We start from the raw sequence: 21,930 nt of genomic DNA, 5'->3' as shown, positions 1-21,930 counted from the left end.
CCCACATATGAGGTATCAGCGTACTCAGGACAAATTGGACAACAATGTTCGTGGTCCAGTTTCCCTTTTTTTTCCCCATGGGAAAATAAAAAAATTGTTGCTAAAAGATAATTTTTGTGACTAAAAAGTTAAATGTTCATTTTTTCCTTCCATGTTGCTTCTGCTGCTGTGAAGCACCAAAAGGGTTAATAAACTTCTTGAATTTGGTTTTGAGTACCTTGAGGGATGCAGTTTTTAGAATGGTGTCACTTTTGCGCATTTTCAGCCACATAGAACCCTCAAACTGACTTCAAATGTGAGGTGGTCCCTAAAAAAATGGTTTTGTAAATTTTGTTGTAAAAATGCGAAATCACTGGTCAAATTTTAACCCTAATAACGTCCTAGCAAAAAAAAAATTTTGTTTCCAAAATTGTGCTGATGTAAAGTAGACATGTGGGAAATGTTATTTATTAACTATTTTGTGTCACATAACTCTCTGGTTTAACAGAATAAAAATTCAAAATGTGAAAATTGACAAATTTTCAAAATTTTTGCCAAATTTCCGCTTTTTTCACAAATAAACTCAGAAATTATCGACCTAAATTTACCACTACCATGAAGCCCAACATGTCCCGAAAAAACAATCTCAGAACCGCTAGGATTCATTGAAGCGTTCCTGAGTTATTACCTCATAAAGGGACACTGGTCAGAATTGCAAAAAACGGCCAGGTCATTAAGGTCAAAATGGGCTGGGTCATGAAGGGGTTAATATATTTTACAGGTGAGCAATAGCTTTGGGGATCAAGGTGATGGTGAGTATGAACTCTGTTGTATGTACTGTATGTATGTACTGTATGTCTATATGTATGTTGGATGTTCTGTATGTTGTATGTAGTGTATGTTGTATGTTCTGTTGTATGTACTATATGTATGTACTGTATGTTGTATGTACTATGTATGTACTGTATGTTGTATGTACTGTATGTATGTACTGTATGTTGTATGTACTGTATGTTGTATGTACTGTATGTATGTACTGTATGTTGTACAGTATGTACTGTATGTATGTACTGTATGTTGTATGTACTGTATGTATGTACTGTATGTTATATTTTGTATGTTCTGTATTTTGTATGTTCTGTATGTTGTATGTTCTGTATGTTGTGTGTACTGTATGTATGTACTGCATGTTGGATGTTCTGTATGCTGTATGTACTGTATGTTGTATGTTCTGTATGTTGTATGTTCTGTATGTTGTATGTTCTGTATATATGTACTGTATGTTGTATGTTTTATGTATGTACTGTATGTTGTATGCACACAAGTACAGCCACACACAGCCTCGCACATACCCACGAACAGACACAAAGCCCCACAGACGCCCGCACAGCCCCACGATCCCCACACAGCCCCGTGATCCAGACACAGCCCCGTGATCCCCACACAGCCCCGTGATCCCCACACAGCCTTGCGATCCAGACACAGCCCCGTGATCCCCACACAGCCCAGCGATACCCACACAGTCCCACGATCCCCTCAGAGCCCCGCGATACCCGCAGACCCCCGCACAGCCCCGCGATCCCTGCAGACTCCCGCACACAGACAAACACAGCCCCGCAGACACACACAAACACCCGCACACAGACATGCACATCATCACCACACGCACACAGTCTCGGCCCACACACAGTCACCGCCCACACTCCGTCCACACACTATTCCTCCTCCCACTCTGCAGCGTTTCTGGCACCCAACTCCGCAGCAAAACTGCAGATCTTTTTTAAACCTGCGGTTTTGCTGCAGATTGGCCTGACACAATGGAAGTCAATGGGTGCAGAAACGCTGCAGATCCGCAGAAAAGAAGTAACATGCTGTGAAAAATAAAATGCTGCATTTTTGTGCGTATTTTTTCCGTAGCATGTGCACATCAAGTGTGCAGTTCCCATAGACTTACATTGGTTGTGCACTACATTGCGGATTTGATGCAATTTCGCGCCAAAAATACCACTGCGGATCCGCAATAAAATCCGCAACGTGTGCAACATAGCCTTACTGTTCATCCGTACCTTCTTTGTTCTTCATCCGTACCTTCTTTGTTCTTCATCCGTACCTTCTTTGTTCTTCATCCGTACCTTCTTTGTTCTTCATCCGTACCTTCTTTGTTCTTCATCCGTACCTTCTTTGTTCTTCATCCGTACCTTCTTTGTTCTTCATCCGTACCTTCTTTGTTCTTCATCCGTACCTTCTTTGTTCTTCATCCGTACCTTCTTCGTTCTTCATCCGTACCTTCTTTGTTCTTCATCCGTACCTTCTTCGTTCTCTACATTTGGACTTTATTTGAAATCTCCTGCTTTGATTCATGGTTTTTGTGACGCTATATTTGGCTTTCCCACCATGCTCTGCTCTGTATTGACACGAAATCTTCATGTCTTTATAATATGTGGTTTAGGTTGCCGTGGGCTTGTTTTCGTTATCTGTGGACCTTTTAATTTTGAACACTTACAAAAAAATCTTTTTTGGTCCAATCTTGGCCACGCCTAATATGCGTCCACTTCCTAGTGAATAGTATACATTCTTCTGACTCGCTGGCATTTTCGGTGCTATGTATGTGATATTACATTCTATTCATTAAATCTCTAAGCAGCATTTTATGTTGTTCTTCGCCTTTTTAATTCTATTCTATTTCCCCTTCTATCTGTACCGGGGGGTTGGGTTCTGGGCACTGACATCTGTCATAGATGCCTTGTGCATCTCCCCTTTATCGATGAATCATTTAATCTTGCACCTTCTGAGGGCTAATTTTACCCTTGATGTGCTGTATTGCATTCCCAAATCATGATTTTCCATCTGATTGTGGGGTATGTTCCCCTCGCAGTTATATGCTTGATTGTTCTCCCTGCACCTTTGTGCTTGGTCTTTAGTTATGGGGTGTACTTATTTCTCCTTCTCTCATGTCGGTCCCGATTGTGGGCATGCTAGCTAATATGCCCTGTTTTCCTCTTGCACACCAACGCTTTTTATGCGGACCCTTATGGCGGTATGGCTCGCCAGCTTTAATTGATGTTACTGACAGCTTCTTGCGCCTGCGCAGTATGCATCTCCATAGCACTCCTTCCATTGAGAGGTTCATGCTTTGTGCATGTGTGAGCCTCTGACTTACGTCACTAGCTTCCTCACACTTGTGCACTACATATCGTTAATGCTCTCCCCTTTTTTCTTTTTACACACCTCTTACTTGTGCCTGAGGGACTGACTACTATTTGCAGACTGCATGACGTCTTTCCGACACTTCCCCTGAGGAAGCTGCGCTCTGCAGCGATACGCGTGGGCTTCCCACATCACTTTGGTCCCGGGACCACTGTGCTCTTGACTTTTAGACCCCTGACGCCCTGCAGTGGACTGCCTCATATGGTGATCGCTATCTCAGCCCTCCTGTTTAACCCCTTGGTACATGCTTTCCTCCTCACTGCTCTATATGGCAGCTCCCTCTCTAACGTCATGCCTTAAGGGAGATTTGTTTCTTCTTACTTCAATGGGATTTCTATGTTAGTTTCCCCACAGCATTAAATAGGCTTATTGTGGCCTTTCAGAAGGGGTTTTCCATTATCTGGTTTTCTGGGGACGCCCAGAACAGGGTTTTGTCTATTTCGTGTGCAACTATTGTATGTATCTGGGGTGTCGTTTTAGGTGTCTTTCTGTCATTTGAATATGATATTGTATACGCTATAGTGTTATGGGACAACAAGTGATGTTTTTATTGTGGGTTTGACTACCAGTAAACTTTGTATATATTTTTCTCCATTATCTTGGGTGTGCGATTAATATGCATGGTTCTTTCCTTTTTTGATGCATTGCTTTATCCTGTGCACCCCTATACATATAAGACTCCAGCTATTTTTACGCCCGTTAGTGGTGCTCCCTGTTTCTCTTTATCTACCACAATTGTCAGCTTTAAGGGACTTAGCAGAGCTCAGTGTGCGTGATAATACACAATCAGTTACCTCATGTTCCTGACAGTGGGTATCGCCTGGTACGGAGCCAGTGGAACTACTGATCTCAGATTGGGAACTTGTGGACTGAGGACATTGTATTGTGGCCATCTACCTGGATTTGTTGTACAACCATGGATGTAAGGAATAAAAAACATTAGCATCATTACCCTGCCTAGGTGATTATTACAACCCACAACCTCAGATCTTCACAAGTGGTGGGATCAGCTAACTCTGGACAGCATACCGGGGAAAGTTACTGAGCGGTGACTTGGCAGAAGAAATGGCAGACTCCATCTATAAGAGGCTAAAAAAGGAGCAGCTGAGGCGCATGCATGGGACGCGATGACGGCGAGCTCCGCTCCCTGATGAGCTAAAAATAACCCTTTCAGAGCACGGACAGCATCAAAGCTGACATCTGTGGCCCCCCACTCACCCGGGACCCCCACGCTGCACAATGTCGAAGAAGGGAGGCTCTGCATAGCCTGTAAGCCGCTCTATAGCTGATCTCCTCATTGACAGCACCAGCTCCAAAATGGCGGCCGCTACAGCAGCCTCAGCCATCTCCTCCTGCTGTGCAGACGAACGCTTCAGCAGACAGAGATGATCTCTCCTCCCAGGAGGACACTGTGATGCCTACTGTAGCCCTCATAAAAACGCTCCAAGAGACATTTAAATAGGAACTCACTTCTGCTATGCAGAATGTTACAGCACATCTGCAGGATATCATACAACGTGCCTCCTCATTAGAGGAAAAAATGGACTCCGTAGCTGACACTTTAGAGGACGACCAGGAGACCATAAAACAACATATGGAACAGATTAATGACTTGGAGCTGAAATGTGAAGACTATGAAAACAGATCTCGCAGAGGCAACCTGCCTATTCGTGGCCTCCCTGAAAACATTCTTGTACTTAGAGACACAGCAACCTCTCTATTCACAGCACTACTCCCACAGATGGACCCGGCCATGCTTCACATAACCAGGATACACAGAGCTTTGGGAAAACCAAGATCAGATAATACCTTTAGAGATGTGGTGCTGAAGCTACACTATGAAGAGTCCAGAGACTTAATATTGGCCGCAGAGTGGGACTCTCCAGCTCTCCATGGCGTGCCGGACTCGGTCCACCTCTATGTGGTCATCGCTCCGGCTACACTAAACAGATGGAGAGCTCTCAGACCAATCACTTCAGCTTTGCAGGCCGCTCGAATAAAATATTGATGGGGTTTCCTTTGCTTTATCTTTCTCTTAGAACAATAAATCGTATATGTGCTGCTCCCTGGAAGAAGGAAAACATGTCCTCGATCAGGCGGGCATTTCATTCTCAGATATTGCACAACCGTTACCACCGCGAAAGCCGAGACCAACCAGAGAGTGGAAAGAAGTCCCCAGAACAACAAAGAGTCAGCGCACAACTATTACCTGACCGAACTCTGGTTCGATGGCTGAAACTTCTAGTTGAATGGTTAACGATACCCGTGTCTGACAGTTCAGATATTTGGGTCAGACTTGAGGATTTGACCTTGTTTCAGTTAATCATATATAAGCAATTTGGTTTCTTTGCCTATTACAGTGAATGGGCTGATTGAGGGGGGTTATACGGGTCTTTCTAGTTTTTGAATGATTAAGTTATAATTCCACAAGCACGGTCAGTGCATTATTATCTGTGAGGTTCGATTATAACAAATAATAATACGTAAGTTTGGCTTCTGAACCTCATGGACACCCATAAAAATATGGGGTTTGGCTCTCAGGGTCTATCCATGTTGCCTACCCCTAGTGATCTCTGGACCACCCTCATAATATGGGTTTCCAGTTCACTATGTTAACCGGGTTGTATGCCCGTATGATTGTAATTGTATGTTATGTGTTGTGTCTCTGTCTACCTTCCCTCCCTATTTCTCATCCTATTCTACCACAGGATTGTACATTTATGTTTCGTTCATAATACCCAGGTTCCAGGGACTCTTACCAGACCATGCTCTGAGAAATGCACCAATGGGGGAGGAACCGAGGATGAGCCCTATTATAGCAAAATGAATAATTTCTTTCATGTGTAAAGTACTATCTTATAATGTGCTGGGATTCAACTCCCCTATCAAATGTAAAAAAGCTTTCCTAGATTACAAAAAGCAGAACCCTGACATTATCTGTCCTCAGGAGACTAATTTCTCTACCTCCTCATGCCCAAAATATTTTGATTCCGCTTACTCACGAGTTTACATATCATCGGCGCTGAACAAGACAAAAGGGGGTAGCTATTTTTCTTAAGAACGGCTTCCCACTCCAAATTGTCAACTCCATCACAGACGAAGGGGGAAGATTTATAATATTACTGGGCTCCATGCAAGGATGAAATATCTGCATGGTGAACAGTTACCTTCCTGCTTCATCGCAACTCTCAGTTTTTAAACTGATAATATCCAAACTTGATTCGCTCACGTTTCAGCTCTTAATTTGGTGCGGAGATTTCAATTTTACCATAAACTCAATACTAGATAGTCACGCCTTAAGACGCACTGACGTCACTAAGACTGAGAGGAAAAAAATTCTCCGCCTAATGAAAGAACACCGTCTGGTGGACATATGGAGAGAGCTGAACGGGAATACCAGGGGATATACATATTTCTCTCCAGCAAACAAAACATCTTCCAGAATTGATCTCCAGTTGACGAAAGCCACTTCGCTCACAACAGTCTTATACTCGCGCCATTTACATTCAGCATGGTCTGACCATGATGCCACCATTTCAGTTTTTAAATCTGACGTGACTACTTCAGGGTTATATAGGTGGAGGCTAAACTAATCTCTATTGACTGACCCGGTAACTACCAATACAATTAAAGAAGATATAACTAAATTCTTCGAAATTACTACTACAAAAGATTCCTCCATGGGGATAATCTGGCTAGCGCATAAAAAGTACATTACTGGCTCTTTAATTAGGTTAGCGGCTAACAAAAAAAAAGGCCAGAACCAACCTCCAAACCAGATTAGAAAATAAACTCACAAAACTAGAGGTAGCAAATCAAATGTCCACTTCTCTTTATCTCTCTAAACAAATCCAGGACACAAAACTCCAACTAGATGCTATACTTACCACTAGGACGGAAAGAGCACTAACTTGGACTAAGGCCCCGTCACACACAGCGACGCTGCAGCGATACAGACAACGATGCAGATCGCTGCAGCGTCGCTGTTTAGTCGCTGTGTGGTCGCTGGAGAGCTGTCACACAGACCGCTCTCCAGCGACCAACGATGCCGAGGTCCCCGGGTAACCAGGGTAAACATCAGGTTGCTAAGCGCAGGGCCGTGCTTAGTAACCCGATGTTTACCCTGGTTACCAGTGTAAAATGTAAAATAACAAACACTACATACTCACCTTCGCGTCCCCCGGCGTCCGCTTCCTGCACTGACTGAGCACCGGCCCTAACAGCAGAGCGGTGACGTCACCGCTGTGCTGTACTTTCACTTTCCGGCCGGCAGTCAGTCAGAGCGGGAAGCAGACGGCAAGGGACCTGACGGACACCGGAATGTATGTACTGTTTGGTTTTTTTTACATTTACGATGGTAACCAGGGTAAACATCGGGTTACTAAGCGCGGCCCTGCGCTTAGTAACCCGATGTTTACCCTGGTTACCAGTGAAGACATCGCTGGATCCGTGTCACACACACCGATTCAGCGATGTCAGCGGGACCTCAACGACCAAAAAAAGGTCCAGGCCATTCCGACACGACCAGCGATCTCACAGCAGGGGCCGGGTCGCTGCTACGTGTCACACATAGCGAGATCGCTACTGAGGTCGCTGTTGCGTCACAAAACTTGTGACTCAGCAGCGATCTCGCTAGCGATCTCGCTATGTGAGACGGGGCCTTAAGGCCACCTTTTATAAATATGCTAACAAACCCAGTAGAATGCTAGCACGTAAACTACGCGCGAGAGAATCATTCAATACAATTTTTTCAATAATATCAACACCCACTTCAAATTTATGAAAAAAGAAAATGACTTAACCTATTTAGGTGTTAACTTAACAACAAATAGGTCGACCCTTTTTAAGTGGAACTGTACACCTCTTATTCAGAGCTTCCAAAATGATCTGACTAGATGGTCATCATTAAGGGTATGTACACACGTCAGGATTTCTTCAGGATTTTTTGCGGGTTTTTTTGCAGAATTCCCCGATAAAAATGCTATAATACCGCATAAAAAACGCATATATTATGCATCCTATCATTTAGAATGCATTCCGCATTTTTTTGTGCAAATGTTGCATTTTTTTCTGCAAAAAAAACGCAATCCGGAAAAAGAAGCAACATGTTCATTATTTTTGCGGATTTCCCATGATTTTGGAGTGTCAGGAGAAAAACGCAATAAATCCGCCAAAAAAAAAACACAAAAAAAAAACCGCGTACAAAAACGTGCAAAAAAACCCGCATGCGGATTTCTGGCAGAAATGTCCGGATTTTGTCAGGAAAATTTCTGCAAGAAATCCTGCTGTGTGCACATACCCTAAATCTATCCTGGCTAGGTAGAATACACAATAAAAATGGTATCTTTACCTCAATTTTTACACCTTTTTCGATCCTTACCAAGAGCAATACCGGCCAAGACATTTTCTAAATTACACTCCACTATTACCAGATTCATATGGCAAGGAAAGAAAGCTAGAATTTCACAAAAAGTAATGTTTCGCCATAGAAGACTAGGGGGTATATCACTTCCGAACTTTGCACTTTATTTTAAATCCGCCCAAACAGCACAATTGACAAATATCTGCTCCAAAAATAGTAAACCAAGATGGGTCCATTTAGAGTTCATCTCATTAAACCATTCTCATTACCCGGTCTAATGTGGTCTACAGAGAAAATCCCAAAAGATGTAAACTTAACGGCACCCTTTACAGCCCATTCTCTTATTCTTTGGAGGAAAGCTAGATTTAAATAAATGCTACAATATGTAGCTTATACTTGATTTCCATAGTATGCAAGCCGATGTTTTTACCAGGCCTCAACTCAAACATGTTTACATGGTGGATCTATGGGGGATTACTACTTTAAAACATTTGTGCTCCCCATTTAATATTCTATTAGGCCGGATTTTGTTCGGAAATTTGAGCCTCCGGTTAGAGAGACCATGCGCATAAACCAGGTCTTCCATTTTGCCAGTAGTTTTCTTCCAAACTAAAACTCCCTACGTGTGTCTAGTTTTGAGCAAGAAAGCATCAGTGACCCAATGGGAAGAGGATCAATATCTTTAATATACTCAATTATTAACCCACCTCATGATGAGAAAAAATTGAAATTTATGATACAGTGGGAGATGGGATTTGATTTTCCACTGGAGGATTGGAGTTCTTGCTGTGATACATTGTCCAAGGGAAGCAATCAATTGTCCCTTGTGGAGACCTCATTAAAGGTCCTCCACAGAACCCACCTAGTGCCCACTAAACTTCACAGTATATATCCAAATATTTCAGCTGTATGCTTTCGAGGCTGTGGTCTACCGGGGGACATGAAACATCTGGTGGACCTGTCCAGCAGTCTCGGCTCTCTGGCATAGAGTGAATCTCATGGTAAATCAATTGATAGGCAAAAAAATAATTCTAGATCCTTCTGTCTTCCTCCTTGGGGCAAAGCACCCGTCTCTTCCTAAAGGTCTTCATAGATTAGTAAATTTTCTTTTCATGGCTAACAAATTTCATATAGCAGGAAAATGGAAATCCCCAAAGCTGTCATTACTGCTTGTTAAAGAAAAGATGAATAATATTATGCTTTGTGAATGCATTGAAGCTACTAGAAATTACATGTGGGAGCAGTTCATTAAGATTTGGAGACCATGGATGGAATTGGAATCTAATACACAAATGGACCAGATTTTATGTCTTTCACCGTAACGTCTTCGGACTGGGGAAATGGGGAATTAGATCTAGAACCTCAATACAACATCAATCTGTATTTGTCCTTGGTTAGCGGTGCGGTTGAGATCGGACTGGAACTATAATTGAAACCGAGGTATCGAAAAAATAATGATGTTGCTACAATGTTTGCTGTGGATTCAATACTCCCTTTCCCTACTGTTTTATCCTCTTGTTGTCATTGTATTGTCTTTCCCCATGTCAGTTAAGTTTCTTATAATAAGCCAAAAATTCCCGTGAGGGAATATGTTTCCACTGTGTTTTTTTTTTCAGTTAAAAATTCCAATAAAAACATGTTGAAATTAAAAAGGAGGGGCTGAGAGACCTTTGCTCTGAGAGAGAGCTAGAGTGGCTGCCGGAGGACCTCCGGGCAACCCTAATACAATGCTTGGACAACTGGGACCGTGAACAACCACATGAGGAGGGACCACAGCCCAGGACCTACATCCAGATGGTGGAGGATCGACCGAACGAGCTGAGGCAGATGCTGGATGCGCTAGGAGAGCGGGCCATGGAGATAGAGGGCGGCAGTGTTAAGCGAATATCTGAGTGTGCATGTAGCAGTACCACCACCAGCCCCAGCGCAGAGGACAGTGGATTACAGGAGAGATGGGCCCCCATCTTTAAGGTACCAGGATATACCACAGTTCAATGAGGACACCTCCGATATTGATGAACATCTCTGGTTATTTGAGAACCTCTGCCTGCTACATGAGGTGTCAGTCAGTGAATGGCCCAGATTTTTGAGCATTGGCCTGACTGGAAAAGCAAGAGAAGCTTTTAATAACTTGTCTTCTGGAGATCAGAGATATTACTCTACCATTCACAGCGCATTACTAGAGAAGCATGCCGTCATGCCTGAAACCTACCGGAGGAAGTTTTGGGAGTCTGACAAGCCTGATGCACACACACACACATCGGGGATTTGCTAACACACTACATGCGGCATGCACTTGGTGGATAGGACTGGGAGTTCAGGAAGTAGAGCATGTGTTGGATATCTTCATGCTGGAACAATTTATATCTAACCTCCCAGGTGGCAAATGGGTGGTGGATAGAAAACCACTCAGCCTGGATGAGGCTGCAAGATTGGTGGATGATTGGTCTGCTCATCGACCCGGGCTACAGGGAAGTACAGCCCCAGCGAGTCACGAACCGGAGCTTACATAAAGACCAGTGAGACTCATCGACTAGACAGAGGAGGAACTGAGGGGATTTCGGACTTCACAAAGAGGGGGGGGGGTTTCCAAGCTCCGCAGTGCAGCCCTTGTCGGGGTGAGGAGGGTTAAGCTGCCGTAACTGTGGACGCATGGGACACTTTGCCAGCAAATTCCGGGAACGTTCTAGCCCACATCATCCACGTCCCCCAACCAGTGAACACTGTGCTACAATGGGGCTGGAATGCTGAAGGAGAGGCTCCCACTACCCCGACTGGAAGAGGCATATGTAGTGCAAGGACAAGTGTCCTGGACTAGGGACACCTCAACGATAATGAACCAGCATCTGCAGTCGGTCTGGGTAGAGGGCGTGGAGGCTGCGGGGCTCCATGACTCCGGAGCCTCTGTTACATTGATCAAAGAACATCTAGTACCGGACCAGTGTATTGTTCCCGGCAGCCGGATGTTAGTCAACATAGCCAGGGGAGAATCTCTCAACATTCGGAGGGCCCGACTACATTTAGACTGGGGTCACAGGTGTGGAATGGTGCATGTAGGAGTAGTGCAGCACCTACCAGTAGATGTGTTGCTGGGAAACAACTTAGGAGCAGGCTTGGTGTGCCACTGGGCCTATGTCGTAAACCAAATCCAAGGATCGGTTCACACAGCATCAGCCGAGATGGAGGAGAGCAGTCTCAACATGCCGACTACTCCCCTGCCAGTGGTAACGCACAAAATGTAATGACTGTTACCATGAAGGAATAATTTTTATTTTTATATAGTGCTAACATATTCCGCAGTGCTTTACAGACATTATCATTGCTGTCCCCGTTGGGGCTCACAATCTAAATTCCCTATCAGTATGTCTTTGGAATGTAGGAGGAAACCAGAGTACCCGGAGGAAACCCGCGCAAACACGGAGAGAACATACAAACTCTTTGCAGATGTTGTCCTTGGTGGAGTTTGAACCCAGGACTCCAGCGCTGCAAGGCTGCTGTGCTATGTGACCTGGGGGAGGTAAATGACGTCAGAGAGGTGACCCCGGGACTTCAGGTCTACCATCACCCTGGTCAGCTCAAATAATGCCCCCCAGAACATTATTTACCAGGCCGCCAGGTGACCATTCCCCCAGCTGGGGGTCAGCACTCTGGGGTTGGATACAAGTTCAGTTCTCATCGGGTAGGTGTGGAGTTTCTCTGGTCCAACCTTTGATCAGGGGGAGGATATGGAGGACCCCGCAGATGAAACAGACCCCTGTCCCAGCTAACTTATACAGAGTCCTTGTCTCAGGGCTTCCCCCATCGGGGAGTTGGCAGGATCTGAAAGATCATATGAGACAAGCTGGTGATGTCTTCTATGCCGAATGTACTGCAGGGAGGAATGGGGACTGTGGAGTTTATTCACAAGGACGACATGGTATATGCCTTGAGGAAACTGGATGGTACAAAGTTTTTGTTCTCATGAAGGTCCGTGCTGAAAAAAGTGGGGGAGGAATGTCAGGATATGGCCGCTTACCAAAGACTATAGGACAAATGGACGTAGAGCGGAGACTTTTTTCAGCATGGAGCACCGGTTGTGTCGATATTGTTGTTTTATTAAGATATTTTCTGCCTGTTTTATTAGTGATTTTCTTGCTCCTCAGTTCATCCTCCGCAAACAATGTTTACATACACTGATAGTAAGGCCAGCCAGTAGATTGCTAAGGGTAAGGCTAAGTTCACACGTTGCAGAATTGCCGCGGAAATTTCCGCGGCAATTCTGCGCCTCCTGCCGCGGGTATATCGCATGCAGAATTAGGCATGCATATACCCGCAGAAAACTAGCGTTTTGCAAGCATAATTAGCTTGCAGAATGCTAGAGTATTCCAAGCGATCTGTAGCATCGCTTGGAAAACTGACTGACAGGTTGGTCACACTTGTCAAACATAGAGTTTGACAAGTGTGACCAACTTTTTACTATAGATGCAGCCTATGCCGCATCTATAGTAAAAGATAGAATGTTAAAAAATAATAAAAAAAATAAAAAACATGGTTATACTCACCTGCAGACCTCAGCGGCGTCCGTTCCTATAGCTGCTGGGCGGTGAAGGACCTGCGATGACGTCACGGTCTTGTGATTGGTCACGTGACCGGTCACATGCAGTCTCGCGACCAATCACAAGACCGTGACGTCATCGCAGGTCCTTCACTGCCCAGCAGCTATAGGAACCGAGGCGGCAGCGTGCAGCGGAGAGGCCGTAAGACTGCGGGGGACATCGAGGGTGAGTATATCGCTATTTTTTATTTTAATTCTTTTTTTTTACCACTTATATGGTGCCCAATCCGTGGAGGAGAGTCTCCTCTCCTCCACCCTGGGTACCAACCGCACATAATCTGCTTACTTCACGCATGGTGTGCACAGCCCCGTGCGGGAAGTAAGCAGATCAATGCACTCCTATGGCTGCAGAATCGCCGCGATTCCGCAATTTTAATGAACATGCTGCGTTTTTTTCTGGAATGCGATTCCGCTCAGGAAAAAAATGCAGCATGTGCACAAAAAATGCGGAATGCATTCTATTACATAGGATGCTTAATGGTAGCGTTTTTTCCGCGGTTTTATAGCGTTTTTATAGCGAAAAACCGCGAAAAAAATGTGAAAAATCTGCTATGTGTGCACACAGCCTAAATGTAAAGCAATCATCTTATCCATTGGCCCATTGTGGGGATGGGGATTGTAGACCCAGGGGAGCCATCGCCACAGGTGGTCTCTCATCAGCCTCAGGTGATGGAATATGCTTTGCTCTCTGACCTAAAGGAAATGTTTCAGGGGGAGGGAGAAAAAAGGCACATGGATTGAATCATGCAGTTGTTGGAGTGACTTCTATGTGAGAAGTTCTGAGCTGGGATGGATGGACTATGCAGTTTTGGAAAGGGATTGTTGGCTGGAGGGGTATCAATGAGCTTCGGTCATGATATCCATCATCTAGAGCAGGGTTTCCCAAACTCCAGTCCTCACGGACCCCACGGGTCATGTTTTCAGGATTTCCTTAGTATTGAGCAAGTAGTGGAAGTATCATCAAGACATCAGCAATTGTCTCATGTGTGCAACACTATGGAAATCCTGAAAACATGACCCGTAGGGTCCATGAGGACTGGAGTTTGGGAAATACTGTTCTAGAGGAACATAGGCTGTGACTGCACACTATACTGGCTAGAGATATCAAAAGCTGTGGGCCAACCAATTGTTGGGAGACAGTGGGTATCACCTGGTACGGAGCCAGTGGAACTACTGATCTCAGAATGGGAACTTGTGAACTGAGGACATTGTATTTTGGCCATCTACCTTTGTTGTACAATCATGGATGTATGGAATAAAAAATAGTTGTATGGTGAAAACAAAATTGAAGCAAAAATTGTGGTCAATTCTGTACTTAACATCCCCTATCCTGGTATATATGGCCCCCATCCTGATACACATGGCCCACTCAACCCTACCCTGGTATGCATGGCTCCCTCATCCCTACCGTGGTATGCATGGACCCTCATCCCTATACTAGTATGCATGGCCCAATCCCTATCCTGGTATGCAGGGTCCCCATCTCATCCTAGTATGCATTACCCATCCTTATCCTGTTATGCAGGGCCCCCAACTCGTGGTAGTATGCAGGACACCATCCTTATTTTGGTATGATTGGCCCCCATCCCGATTCTGGTATGCAGTGCCCCCATCTTGTCATAGTGTGCATGGCCCTCATCCTTATCCTGGTATGATTGGCCCCCATCCTGGTCTGCATGGCCCAATCCTTACAATTGTCCCCCAACCTGATCCTGATATGCCTGGCCCCATCAGAAAAAACCCCCCAAAACATTACACTTACTGACCCGGGGCTCCCTCGCAGCGTCCTGCTCCAATGCCAGCAGCTGCTTTATGCTTGCAAGCGGCACCTGGCAGGGATGTCACAAGCAGAGCACAGCTGCCGGAATACTCGCCGGGACTGTGCGCAGAGAGCGGTGAGTATTCATTTCTCTCCAGTAGTGCGCAGTGTCAGCCACCGGCTTCCTGCTGCTGCCAGAAGTCACATGTGCCGCTACTTAAGAGAAATTAATATTCATTGGATTCATTCATCAGAAAACTATTTAATAATGAACTATATTCAAGCGGGACTGGACTAAGAAAACCCTAAAATCATGTATCATGTTATCCGAAACAGTCAGAAAACCAGCCACATATTGGCAGATCCCAGACCTCACACTATATACTTCGTAAGTTTATAAGCCACTCCAGTGTCAGGAATAGCTAGTATGTGACAATACAGTATATACCGCTCAGGGAACACTTAGCTTTCAGAGATACTCTCCATATTCATACTAAATAATGGCACAGATCTTCCAGACATTATGGTTGCACACATCCCTAGTCTTTATAACGATATTGCACTCATTCCTTGACAGACCGCAGCATGGCCATTAGTTAGAAGCTGCTATTGATCTTTGGAGCAGGTAAGTTTTCCCTGAGTGGTACATATTGGGCCATCTGAAAACGGAGTTTAGTCTAGGACAATTTGTCTGCACTACTAATTAACAGCTGTTACACTACCAAACTAGGGCAGTCCCTATAGGAGAAACACACAAGAATTATACTGTATTGTCACATACTATCTATTCCTGACACTGGAGTGATGTATAAACTTACAAAGTATATAGTTTGAGGTCTGGGATCTGCCAATATGTGGCTGGTTTTCTGACTGTTTCGGATAACATGATACATGATTTTAGTGTTTTTTTTTTGTCTAGTCTCGCTTGAATATAGGTCAGTATTAACCCCTTCCCGACCTGTGACGCAGCGTATGCGTCATGGAGGGATCGCGCTCCTGCAGATCGGGTGAAAGGGTTAACTCCAATTTCACCCGATCTCCAGGAACAGGGGGAGTGGTGCTTCAGCCCAGGGGGGGTGGCTTCACCCCCTCGTGGCTACGATCGCTCTGATTGGCTGTTGAAAGTGAAACTGCCAATCAGAGCGATTTGTAATATTTCACCCCAAAAAACGGTGAAATATTACAATCCAGCCATGGCCGATGCTGCAATATCATCGGCCATGGCTGGAAAACCTAATCTGTCCCCCTCCCACCCCACCGATCGCCCCCCCAGTGCTCCGTTATGTGGTCCGCCCCCCTAAGTCGTCCTGTCCGCGCCTCCGTCCTCCTGTCCGCTCCCCCCGTGCTCCGGTCCCCCCTCCCTGTGCTCCGGTCCCCCTCCCGTGATCCGATCACCCCCCCTTAATACTTACCAGGCCTCCCGGTGTCCATCCGGCTTCTGCAAGGGCGCCGCCATCTTCCAAAATGGCGGGCGCATGCGCACTGCGCCCGCCGAATCTGCCGGCTGGCAGATTCGTTTCAGATGTATTTTGATCACTGTGATATAGCTTATCACAGTGATCAAAATAAAAAAAATAGTAAATGACCCCCCTTTATCACCCCCATAGGGACAATAATAAAAATAAATAAAATATTTTTTATTTTTTTTTCTACTAGGGTTAGGGTTAGAACTAGGGTTAGAATTAGGGTTAGAATTAGGGTTAGAATTAGGGGTAGGGTTAGGGGTAGGGTTAGGGCATGTGCACACAGTGCGGATTTGGCTGCGAATCCGCAGCGGATTGCCGCGGATCCGCAGCGGATTGGCCGCGGATCCGCAGCGGATTGGCCGCGGATCCGCAGCGGATTGGCCGCTGCGAATTCGTAGCAGTTTTCCATCAGGTTTACAGTACCATGTACACCTATGGAAAACCAAATCCGCTGTGCCCATGGTGCGGAAAATACCGTGCAGAAACGCTGTGTTGTATTTTCCGCAGCATGTCAATTTTGTGCGGATTCTGCAGCGTTTTACACCTGTTCCTCAATAGGAATCCGCAGGTGAAATCCGCACAAAAAAACACTGGAAATCCGCTGTAAATCCGTAGGTAAAACGCAGTGCCTTTTACCTGCGGATTTTTCAAAAATGGTGCGGAAAAATCTCACACGAATCCGCAAAGTGGGCACATAGCCTTAGGGTTAGGGTTGGAATTAGAGTTAGGGTACCGTCTCACAGTGGCACTTTGATCGCTACGACGGTACGATCCGTGACGTTCCAGCGATATCCATACGATATCGCTGTGTCTGACACGCAGCAGCGATCAGGGACCCTGCTGAGAATCGTACGTCGTAGCAGATCGTTTGGAACTTTCTTTCGTCGCTGGATCTCCCGCTGTCATCGCTGGATCGTTGTGACAGCGATCCAGCGATGCGTTCGCTTGTAACCAGGGTAAACATCGGGTTACTAAGCGCAGGGCCGCGCTTAGTAACCCGATGTTTACCGTGGTTACCAGCGTAAAAGTAAAAAAAAACAAAAACGTACATACTCACATTTCGGTGTCCTTCAGGTCCCTTGCCGTCTGCTTCCCGCTCTGACTGTCTGCCGGCCGGAAAGTGAGAGCACAGCACAACAGTGACGTCACTGCTGCGCTCTGCTCTCACTGTACGGCGGCACTCAGTCAGAGCGGGAAGCAGACGGCAAGGGACCTGAAGGACACCGAAATGTGAGTATGTACGTTTTTTTTTTTTTTTACTTTTACGCTGGTAACCACGGTAAACATCGGGTTACTAAGCGCGGCCCTGCGCTTAGTAACCCGATGTTTACCCTGGTTACCCGGGACCTTGGCATCGTTGGTCGCTGGAGAGCGGTCTGTGTGACAGCTCCCCAGCGACCACACAACGACTTTCCAACGATCACGGCCAGGTCGTATCGCTGGTCGTGATCGTTGGTAAATCGTTATGTGAGACGGTACCCTTAGGGTTGGAATTAGGGCTAGGGTTGGAAATAGGGTTAAGATTAGGCCTGTGGTTAGGGTTAAGGATAGGGTTAGGGTTGTGTTGGGGTTACAGTTGTGGGTAGGGTTGGGATTAGGGTTAGGATTAGGGTTGGATTTAGGGTTACGGGTGTGTTGGGGTTAGGGTTGTGGTTAGGGGTGTGTTGGGGTTAAGGTTGTGATTAGGGTTATGGCTACAGTTGGGATTAGGGTTAGGGGTGTGTTGGGGTTAGTGTTGAAGTTAGAATTGAGGGGTTTCCACTGTTTAGGCACATCAGGGGTCTCCAAACGCAACATGGCGCCACCATTGATTCCAGCCAATCTTGCGTTCAAAAAGTCAAATGGTGCGCCCTCCCTTCCAAGCCCCGACGTGCGCCCAAACAGTGGTTTACCCCCACATATGGGATACCAGCGTACTCAGGACAAACTGGGCAACAACTATTGGGGTCCAATTTCTCCTGTTACCCTTGCAAAAATAAAAAATTACTTGCTAAAACATAATTTTTGAGGAAAGAACAATTATTTTTTATTTTCACGGCTCTACGTTATAAACTTATGTGAAGCACTTGGGGGTTGAAAGTGCTCACCACACATCTAGATAAGATCCTTTTGGGGTCTAGTTTCCAAAATGGGGTCACTTGTGGGGTGTTTCTACTGTTTAGGCACATCAGGGGCTCTGCAAATGCAACGTGACGCCCGCAGACCATTCCATCAAAGTCTGCATTTCAAATGTCACTACTTCCCTTCCAAGCCCTGACGTGCGCCCAAACAGTGGTTTACCCCCACATATGGGGTACCAGCAAACTCACAACAAACTGGGCAACAAATATTGGGGTCCAATTTCTCCTGCTACCCTTGTGAAAAAAAAATTGCTTGCTAAAACATCTTTTTTGAGGACAGAAAAATGATTTTTAATTTTCACAGCTCTGCGTTGTAAACTTCTGTGAAGCACTTGGGGGTTGAACGTGCTCACCACACATCTAGATAAGTTCTTTGGGGGGTCTAGTTTCCAAAATGGGGTCACTTATGGGGTGTTTCTACTGTTTAGGCACATCAGGGGCTCTGCAAATGCAACGTGACGCCCGCAGACCATTCCATCAAAGTCTGCATTTCAAATGTCACTACTTCCCTTACGAGCCCTGACGTGCGCCCAAACAGTGGTTTACCCCCACATATGAGGTATCAGCGTACTCACAACAAACTGGGCAACAAATATTGGGGTCCAATTTCTCCTGTTACCCTTGTGAAAATAAACAATTGCTTGCTAAAACATCTTTTTTGAGGAAAGAAAAATGATTTTTTATTTTCACGGCTCTGCATTGTAAACTTCTGTGAAGCACTTGGGGGTTGAACGTGCTCACCACACATCTAGATAAGTTCCTTGGGGGGTCTAGTTTCCAAAATGGGGTCACTTGTGAGGGGTTTCTACTGTTTAGGCACATCAGGGGCTCTGCAAACGTAACATGATTCCCGCAGACCATTCCATCAAAGTCTGCATTCCAAATCGTCACTACTTCCCTTCCGAGCCCCGGCATGTGCCCAAACAGTGGTTACCCCCACATATGGGGTATCAGCGTACTCAGGAGAAACTGGACAACAACTTTTGGGGTCAAATTTTTCCTGTTACCCTTAGGAAAATTAAAAAATTCTGGGCTAAAAAAATATTTTTGAGGAAAGAAAACACATTTATTATTTTCACGGCTCTGCGTTATAAACTTCTGTGAAGCACTTGGGGGTTCAAAGTGCTCACCACACATCTAGATTAGTTCCTTGGGAGGTCTAGTTTCCAAAATGGGGTCACTTGTGCGGGAGCTCCAATGTTTAGGCACACAGGGGCTCTCCAAACGCGACATGGTGTCCGCTAATGATTGAAGCTAATTTTCCATTCAAAAAGCCAAATGGCGTGCCTTCCCTTTCGAGCCCTGTCGTGTGCCCAAACAGTGGTTTACCCCCACATATGGGGTATCATCGTACTCAGGACAAACTGGACAACGACATTTGGGGTCCAATTTCTCCTATTATCCTTGGGAAAATAAAAAACTCCGGGCTAAAAATCATTTTTGAGGAAAGAAAAATATTTTTTTATTTTCATGGCTCTGCGTTATAAACTTCTGTGAAGCACCTGGGGGTTTTAAGTGCTCACTATGCATCTAGATTAGTTCCTTGGGGGGTCTAGTTTCCAAAATGGGGTCACTTGTAGGGGAGCTGCAATGTTTAGGCACACAGGGGCTCTCCAAACGCGACATGGTGTCCACTAACGATTGGAGCTAATTTTCCATTCAAAAAGTCAAATGGCGCGCCTTCCCTTCCGAGCCTTGCCGTGCACCCAAACAGTGGTTTACCCCCACATATGAGGTATCGGCGTACTCAGGAGAAATTGCCCAACAAATTTTAGGATCCATTTTATCCTGTTGCCCATGTGAAAATGAAAAAATTGAGGCTAAAAGAAATTTTGTGTGAAAAAAAAGTACTTTTTCATTTTTACGGATCAATTTGTGAAGCACCTGAGGGTTTAAAGTGCTCACTATGCATCTAGATAAGTTCCTTGGGGGGGTCTACTTTCCAAAATGGGGTCACTTGTGGGGGAGCTCCAATGTTTAGGCACACAGGGGCTCTCCAAACCTGACATGGTGTCCGCTAACGATGGAGATAATTTTTCATTCAAAAAGTCACATGGCGCTCCTTCCCTTCCGAGCCTTACCATGTGCCCAAACGGTAGTTTACCCCCACATATGAGGTATTGGCGTACTCAGGAGAAATTGCCTAACAAATTTTAGGATCCATTTTATCCTGATGCCCATGTGAAAATGAAAAAATTGAGGCTAAAAGAAATTTTGTGTGAAAAAAAAGTACTTTTTCATTTTTACGGATCAATTTGTGAAGCACCTGAGGGTTTAAAGTGCTCACTATGCATCTAGATAAGTTCCTTGGGGGGTCTAGTTTCCAAAATGGGGTCACTTGTGGGGGAGCTCCAATGTTTAGGCACACAGGGGCTCTCCAAACCTGACATGGTGTCCGCTAACGATGGAGATAATTTTTCATTCAAAAAGTCAAATGGCGCTCCTTCCCTTCCGAGCCTTACCATGTGCCCAAACAGTAGTTTACCCCCACATATGAGGTATTGGCGTACTCAGGAGAAATTGCCCAACAAATTTTAGGATCCATTTTATCCTGTTGCCCATGTGAAAATGAAAAAATTGAGGCTAAAAGAAATTTTGTGTGAAAAAAAACACTTTTTCATTTTTACGGATTAATTTGTGAAGCACCTGGGGGTTTAAAGTGCTCACTATGCTTCTAGATAAGTTCCTTGGGGGGTCTAGTTTCCAAAATGGGGTCACTTGTGGGGGAGCTCCAATGTTTAGGCACACGGGGGCTCTCCAAACGCGACATGGTGTCCGCTAAAGATTGGAGCCAATTTTTCATTCAAAAAGTCAAATGGCGCTCCTTCCCTTCCGAGCCCTGCCGTGCGCCCAAACAGGGGATTACCCCCACATATGAGGTATCAGCGTACTCAGGACAAATTGGACAACAACATTCGTGGTCCAGTTTCTCCTTTTACCCTTGGGAAAATAAAAAAATTGTTGCGAAAAGATCATTTTTGTGACTAAAAAGTTAAATGTTAATTTCTCCCCTCCATGTTGCTTCTGCTGCTGTGAAACACCTGAAGGGTTAATAAACTTCTTGAATGTGGTTTTGAGCACCTTGAGGGGTGCAGTTTTTAGAATGGTGTCACTTTTGGGTATTTTCAGCCATATAGAACCCTCAAACTGACTTTAAATGTGAGGTGGTCCCTAAAAAAATGGTTTTGTAAATTTTGTTGTAAAAATGAGAAATCACTGGTCAAATTTTAACCCTTATAACTTCTTGCAAAAAAAAAATGTGTTTCCAAAATTGTGCTGATGTAAAGTAGACATGTGGGAAATGTTATTTATTAACTATTTTGTGTCACATAACTCTCTGGTTTAACAGAATAAAAATTCAAAATGTGAAAATTGCAAAATTTTCAAATTTTTCGCCAAATTTCAGTTTTTTTCACAAATAAACTCAGAAATTATCGACCTAA

At 45.0% G+C, this 21,930-nt stretch overlaps 1 protein-coding gene across 1 annotated transcript in view; it reads left to right on the top strand.

Annotated features, from left to right (window-relative positions):
• The window catches only part of LOC143766870 (uncharacterized), a 512,717-nt gene that overhangs the window by 145,139 nt on the left and 345,648 nt on the right, over window positions 1-21,930 (top strand). The gene's annotated exons all lie outside the window — the stretch shown is intronic.

Source organism: Ranitomeya variabilis, chromosome 4, assembly GCF_051348905.1.
Source record: "Ranitomeya variabilis isolate aRanVar5 chromosome 4, aRanVar5.hap1, whole genome shotgun sequence".
Classification (NCBI taxonomy): Eukaryota; Metazoa; Chordata; class Amphibia; order Anura; family Dendrobatidae; genus Ranitomeya; species Ranitomeya variabilis.
The sequence above is the reverse complement of the archived record's forward strand: the minus strand, read 5'-3'. Positions and strand labels throughout refer to the sequence as shown.